This window comes from Miniopterus schreibersii, assembly GCF_964146895.1.
Source record: "Miniopterus schreibersii genome assembly, chromosome: 9".
Taxonomy (NCBI): domain Eukaryota; kingdom Metazoa; phylum Chordata; class Mammalia; order Chiroptera; family Miniopteridae; genus Miniopterus; species Miniopterus schreibersii.
This window is the reverse complement of record NC_138118.1, coordinates 74,836,491-74,843,062: the sequence shown is the minus strand read 5'-3', so window position 1 is coordinate 74,843,062 and position 6,572 is coordinate 74,836,491.

Below are 6,572 nucleotides of genomic sequence, written 5' to 3'. Positions count from 1 at the left end.
AAAACAAACAAAACAAGCTGTAGATTAACTTTCTCATTATCTAGAGCTTGAAACCGATCGCTGATCTTCCAAGTTCAGATAATACCACAGTGAAATTTGTAAAGAAAGGCTTTACCAAAACAAAACAGAGAAGCAAAGGACTTCGCTTCACACAAGAACATTCAGCCAGGAGAGATGGGCAAAGGTGCCAGCAGAACGTGACAGATGGAAAGTAGAGCTATTCCCTAAAAAAACTTTCCAAATAAAACGATTCACCAGGCTATTGCTGTCACAGATTTCGTTCTGCATGATTCGGCAAGAAGAAACATACCCAGCAGCTATGAGAGCCGGTCAGTCAGACCCGAATATGTTCTCTTCTTCTAGACTAATGCTGTGTTCAGTTGGCATGAGCCTGCCCCAAATAAATACTTGCCAGGCCCCTTTGAGCCACGGTGGTCATATAACTAAGTTCTGGCCAGTGTGACTTTAGCAGTTGTGATGCTATCAAAGCTCTGGGCCATTAGATGCTCTCTTGCACCCTTGTCACCGCCATGAGAAGAACATGCCCCAGACAAGAGTCATGTGGGGCAGAGCTGACTGGCCCCAGCTGAGACCAGACTGGATTAGTGAACCTTCAGGGGACCCCTGGTCTCTCCACAGATATCTGGGAATAAATTGTTTTAAGTCAGTGAGTTTTGAGATAGCTTGTTGTGCTTCATTTTTGCGGCAATTTCCCCCTTTCCTGATTTTACTCCCCACTCCTAGTTACTTTACTGCTAGATGGCGTTTCTGTATCATATACTCAACAACTGTTTCACTGCTAGGTACCAGGTGCTGTGCAAAGTTCTGGGCAGACAGCTGGGGGCGAAACCTCCGGGCTGCGCTCACACGGAGCCCCCAGACATTCCCAAAGGAGGGGACGGCCGCGGGGAAGACAGAGCCCCAGGTCGCTCTGTGGCTGAGCTGGAAAGCAGGTGTGCCCGACCGGACACATCCCGGCCAACCCGCACCGATGTGCCACTCGCTGGACACAGTTTTCAGTAGCCGGCTTGTGAGTGAGGCGGGTGTTAGGGATACACACAAGAACAGGAACAGGCAAGTTTAAGTGGTATTGACTTACAGGTATAATGACCGTAGAAATTACATGACTGACACTGGGATAGTGACATCTTTCTGTTCTACTCAGTTTGGTTGTGTAATAACAGATATTGCAGCTCTGATTTAAAGAAACAAACAATTAAAAAAATTAATCTGTTGCTCTGGGCTCACATTCTGATCCTGCCCCTGGTGATACTGTGATTTATAATGAGAAATAATTAAAAACATAATAGGAAAAAAGTTTAAAACTATTAGTTTAAGACTGGGTAATGCCTGCTGAGTTTATTTATTTATACCAGGGCTTCTCAAGCTATGTATTTTTTTATGGTTAAATTTCTAACCCATACCGGCAGGTACATTAATGAAATGCAGTTGGAGATACTAAGGCAGTGTCAAATTTCTCTAAAAGTCTCTAAATACTCTCACTTTCGATGCTCATGTTTTCGTTCACTGGTAACAGTTTGTGGACTGGCACTTGTCTGTAGACTATACGCTGAGTAACACTGATACTGTTGCTTATGATCAAGAATGTGAATATATTTGAACGCACAAAATGTGAGGACTTTTACTAATAAGTCATGTGTCAAACTTACTGTTTTCTTATATTAGCTTTTATTTTTTAGAAAAAGAAACGGTAGATGAAAATGAAGATGGGATATGTTTTCCATTAATTCCTTCAGGTGCATCTTATAATACATGTCATGTCTGATGACTGAAACGGAAATGACTGAATGACTGAAATGACTAAAACTTTCAGTGACTGAAACTTTAAATTGTGAAAAATGGTTTTCAAATATTTTCAACTGAGGAAAAAACCCAAACCAAAAAAAACCACAGCCACCACAAAAAAGGTGAACCACAGAGACATCTAGAAAAGCAGAAGACACTGCTCTGTTATCTGCCAGAGGAAATCATTTCAGATGCTATCTAAGCTGAATTTATTTTGTCAAGTTTCTCTAATATTGGTTCTATGTAAGTGCTTCTCTTCTGCAATCACGGTGCCCCACGGTATTTTTTACATGTGTTGTATTTGTAATAAAAGTAGTTTTGCTGTTAACAGGAATACATTTTGTTTTAGACAAGAAAAATTTTTAATGTTACTCGAATGACTTTAAGAATGTTTAACCTTGCCATATGGATGTATGGTATAAGTAGTCCTTAATTTATTTAGATAATGGCATGATAGTATAGGTATTACAGATACGTCATGTATTTTTTACATAGAAAAACACAACCAAAAGTATTTGCCTTGGTTAGCTAATGTGGCCAGCGTGCTGCTCACTTCTGAAACACGCACAGCATTTCCCTTAAGATGTTCCATATGAACACTGTTCCCCGGGAAGCACAGGGCTATATTTTACTTGAAAATATAAAAATGGGGAATATCCTCTTCTAACGTATAGCACTAAGTACAATAAAAGCATGTGATTTGGGGATGGATGCTTCAGGATTTCCTTTTTTGTGCTCCACCAAGTTAAAGTGCTTTTTCTAGATTTTTCAAAAGTTTGCATTTTGACAGCACTGCATACAAATATAATAATTTTTTATATTTAAATAAAAAATTAAGATGGCTATTAAAAAAGAAAACCGAATACTCATAGAATAGAAAGCGGGCAGGCTGGCTGGGGAGGGACCGGCGCGTGGCCTTCGCCTCCTTGTGCGGGGCTCTGGGGCGGGCACTGCGCATGGGGATCGGCGCGGGGCTGAAGCGAGGGGCGAGGTTCCCACGGGCCCTGCCGTGTGTTCAGGACGCTGAGCCACCGGGCTGCGGGGCCGCAGAGCCCACGCACCGGAGCTGCACCTTCCCCCTGTCCCTCCCTGGGCCGCAGGCGTCTGTGGCAGCCCACAGCCTGGGGACTGGGTCCCAGCCTGGCAACAGCCCTGGCCTCCTTTGCTTACCAACATTTAATCCATGGGGTCACATCAAAGTCGTCGTTCAACGAGTGAAAAGTAGGAGGGGAAGGACTGAGATCCAGACGATCAAGGACAAATGTCATAAAGCTATGCTGTTGGGATGAAGGTGAAAGTTGTATTATGAAATGGGATTGATCATGGATTTGATAGATATTTATATTTAATACTCCATGTTTTTATGTATGTAAGTATAAGTAATATTCTCTCTACATATAATAATCTTATCTCTTCAATTTTTTCTTTAACTGTTTGAATTAATTTTCTTTTTTTAATTTTTAAAAAAATCTGCACCTGAGGATAATTTTCTCATTGCTTTTCAGAGAGAGTGGAAGGGGAGGAGAGAGAGAGAAACATCGATTGGTTGCCTCCTGCATGAGTCCGACCCGGGGCCGGGATCGAGCCTGAAGCCGAGGTACGTGCCCTTGGCCAGAATGAGCCCGGGACCCTTCAGTCCGCAGGCCCAGCCTCTAACCACTGAGATAAACTGGCCAGGGCAATATGTGCCTTTTCTTAATCATGCGTTGAATTATTGCATGTCCAGGCTCCTGCTTTGGTCCTGGCTGAATTGCATCTATCCTGTAAGCAATGATTAACATATAGCATATAAGTAGCATATTTACAATATTGAAAATATTTTATTGTTATATAGGTTTTGAAAATGTTTACTTTCACTTTATAAAAGCAAATGCCATTGGTTTAGTGCTGTATTGATATTTTTTAAAATGTAAGATATAATATATCAAGCTTCTTTCCTTAGCTGAGCAAATAAAATTAAACAACTTTAAGAGCTAGAGTTCTTATGTAATTCTTGAAGAGTAAGGCATCAGCACAGAATCGGACTTTATTTTGGTCCACTGCTCTTTTTCTGGTCTGCCTGGATCATTAAGCAGCACATGCCTCCCTGTGCAAACTAACATTAGTGTGGTAAATATTTTGCATAAAACATGTAATCAAATCATAACATTGTATACTTTAAACCTATACAAAGTTATATGTCAATTATATCTCATTAAAGCTGGAAAAAAAATCAGTAAATAAAAAATAAAAATAAAAAAACCCACTTGCCTGAGCTGCTTGTAGGAGACTGAGGACAAATGTACTTAATTTTCTTATCACTAGTTAAGGTTGTTTATACTTCAGTAGACCTACCCAGTAGTTTCCCAGATTCTCCCCCCTCCCCCCAACTAGAGCTGAGATCTATAAAAAAGGGCAAACATTAAATGGGGGTGGGGGTGGGAAGGGGAAGGGATGGGAGAATTTCTGAGGATAGTAACATACAATGCAAATTATAGGCAAATATTCAAGGCAATGGTTCAAGTTCTGGAAAAATGTTCTCGTTTTCTTGGCTTAGTAGTGGACGCTATAGAAAATAGGAAGAATTTGGTTGAGCCTTTTAAATTTTATTTAATTTTACTCTCATTGGTCTTAAAGTAGTCATTTGTAAAACACTCCTGTTTAATATTGACAACTTTGAAAGTCACTGAAAAAAATTAAATGGCAATTTAATGTTAACAGCTGCTTATGGTTATCAAATCCATCAAAGCCCTTCATGAATACATTAGGCACAAAGCCACTGAGTTGCCGTAGCCACAGACAGCTTGGTATTTTAAGAAGAGGACCATTTCCAGGGTGGATGGGAAAATTGATTTCAGCTACAGGCAGAAGAGGCCTGTTACTTGGAAAGAGAGCCAGGGAGCAGACAAGTCGGAAATGGGGCGCACAGTCCCCTCCCTTCTTCCTACCTTGTAGCGCCCTACAGACAGGCAACATCGTGAGAACTCGAATCCAGTCTATTTTACATGGTGTATTATTCTTACCTACAAATGATCGGCGGAGCGGCAAAATGTCTGAGTATACGTTTTGCATGTATGCAAGTGAGATAGAGAACAAAAGAGAAAGAATTTTTACTTGATCTTTTGCTAAATTAATAAAATATACTAATAAGATTAATAATAATTATGACCCCAAAACTCAAACGATAAGTTAGTGAGCCACATGTAACAGGACCTATTGGTTCTGTATCACATCTTTTAAAGGTAAATGACTTTATATGAATTCCAGTGAGAATATATATATTTTTCCTGCTGATTGCCACTCAAAGATAAACTTAACACCTACCAGCCCAAGAACATTCAAGTGAAGAAATAAGAATTTAGATAACAGAAACAAATCATTTCTAAAAACTTCCGAAAGAGCCCTAACGAGATGGCTCGAAACATACAATAATAGGTTTAAAAAGTTTTAAAAGCAAAATTTCAATTGCTGCTTCTACCCAAGCCACTCTTTAGTTACGATAATACAGGTGTGTGTGCTCAATGGCTTTGCAATTTGTCAGCTTATATTTCCTGGATTTCCCTTTTCAGTTTCTGGTCATGTGAGATTTGCAGAAGTGAAGCAGCAGTCATTTTTGTAGCTCACATTTAATTCACGTCATATTTTGTCGCTCACACATGACTCACATTGTTGCCTGTCTGCTAGCTCACCTCCCGGCACGGGGCAGCCGCTGGGCCTGCAGCTGCTCCGTCTTCTGCTGGACCCACCTTTCAGCTCTCTGACTCCTGAGGCAAGTGTGTTTAACTCCGTGATGAAGGACCTTGGCTTCTGCAGGACATCCACCCCATCAAAGTTAGAGGCAGCGAGAGCGAACTTGGGTTTCCAGGTGTCCTCATGAACTATGGCCTGTGCTTGTGTCCAGCTTGTCACAAATCTCCCATCGTCCATTCCTGACTCTGTTTTGTGGACTTCACGCTCCAGCATCAGTTTAACCACCTTCCACAGTTGTGTAGGGTCAAATCTCTAACAAATTCCTTTATATTATTATCTCTCTCTATTTCTATCTCTATTCTAGGGCTTTTGATTCTCTGACTCAACCCTCAGATTGGGACAGTGACAGTATTAAATGAAAAGCAGGTTCAGAAAATGACACAGCTGAAAACACAAGCTACCTTTATTGGAAAAGGAAGGATGGATCAGAGGGCAGAACCAAGGCCCATGAAGTTATTCCAGGTGGGAGTGAAACTGTTCTCACCAAAGAACTTGCCACACTTTCCTGGTTGAATTTTATAATTGCTACGAACCAGTGATCTCTGTATACTCCTTGCTGCCCCCGCCCCTTTGAAAAGGAATGTCGATAGTGGTTACCCCATGCCTGTCCCACATTGTATGTTATATGAGGGAACAGATAATTTACCTTTTTACTTCATAGGTCTTTAGATCAGGAGAGCTGTACTCGCCCGGCTGGGTGTGGCTCAGCCGTTGAGCATCAACCTAGGATCCAGGTGATCAGGGTTCGATTCCCGGTCAGGGCACATGCCGGGGTTTCGGGCTCGATGCCCAGTCGGGGGTGTGCAGGAGGCAGCTGATCAATGACTCTCTCATCATTGATGTTTCTCTCTTTCTCTCCCTCTCCCTTCCTCTCTCTGAAATCAATAAAGATATATTTAAAAAAAAAAAAAAAAAGAGCTGATTTAAATGAGAGTCTGGACTTTGAGCTGATGAGACTTTGTAATAGGATGAGACTTTGTAGGTAGCTTTGGGAGGGGATGGGTTTATTTTTCCCTGGGAGAGATGTGAATCCCTGG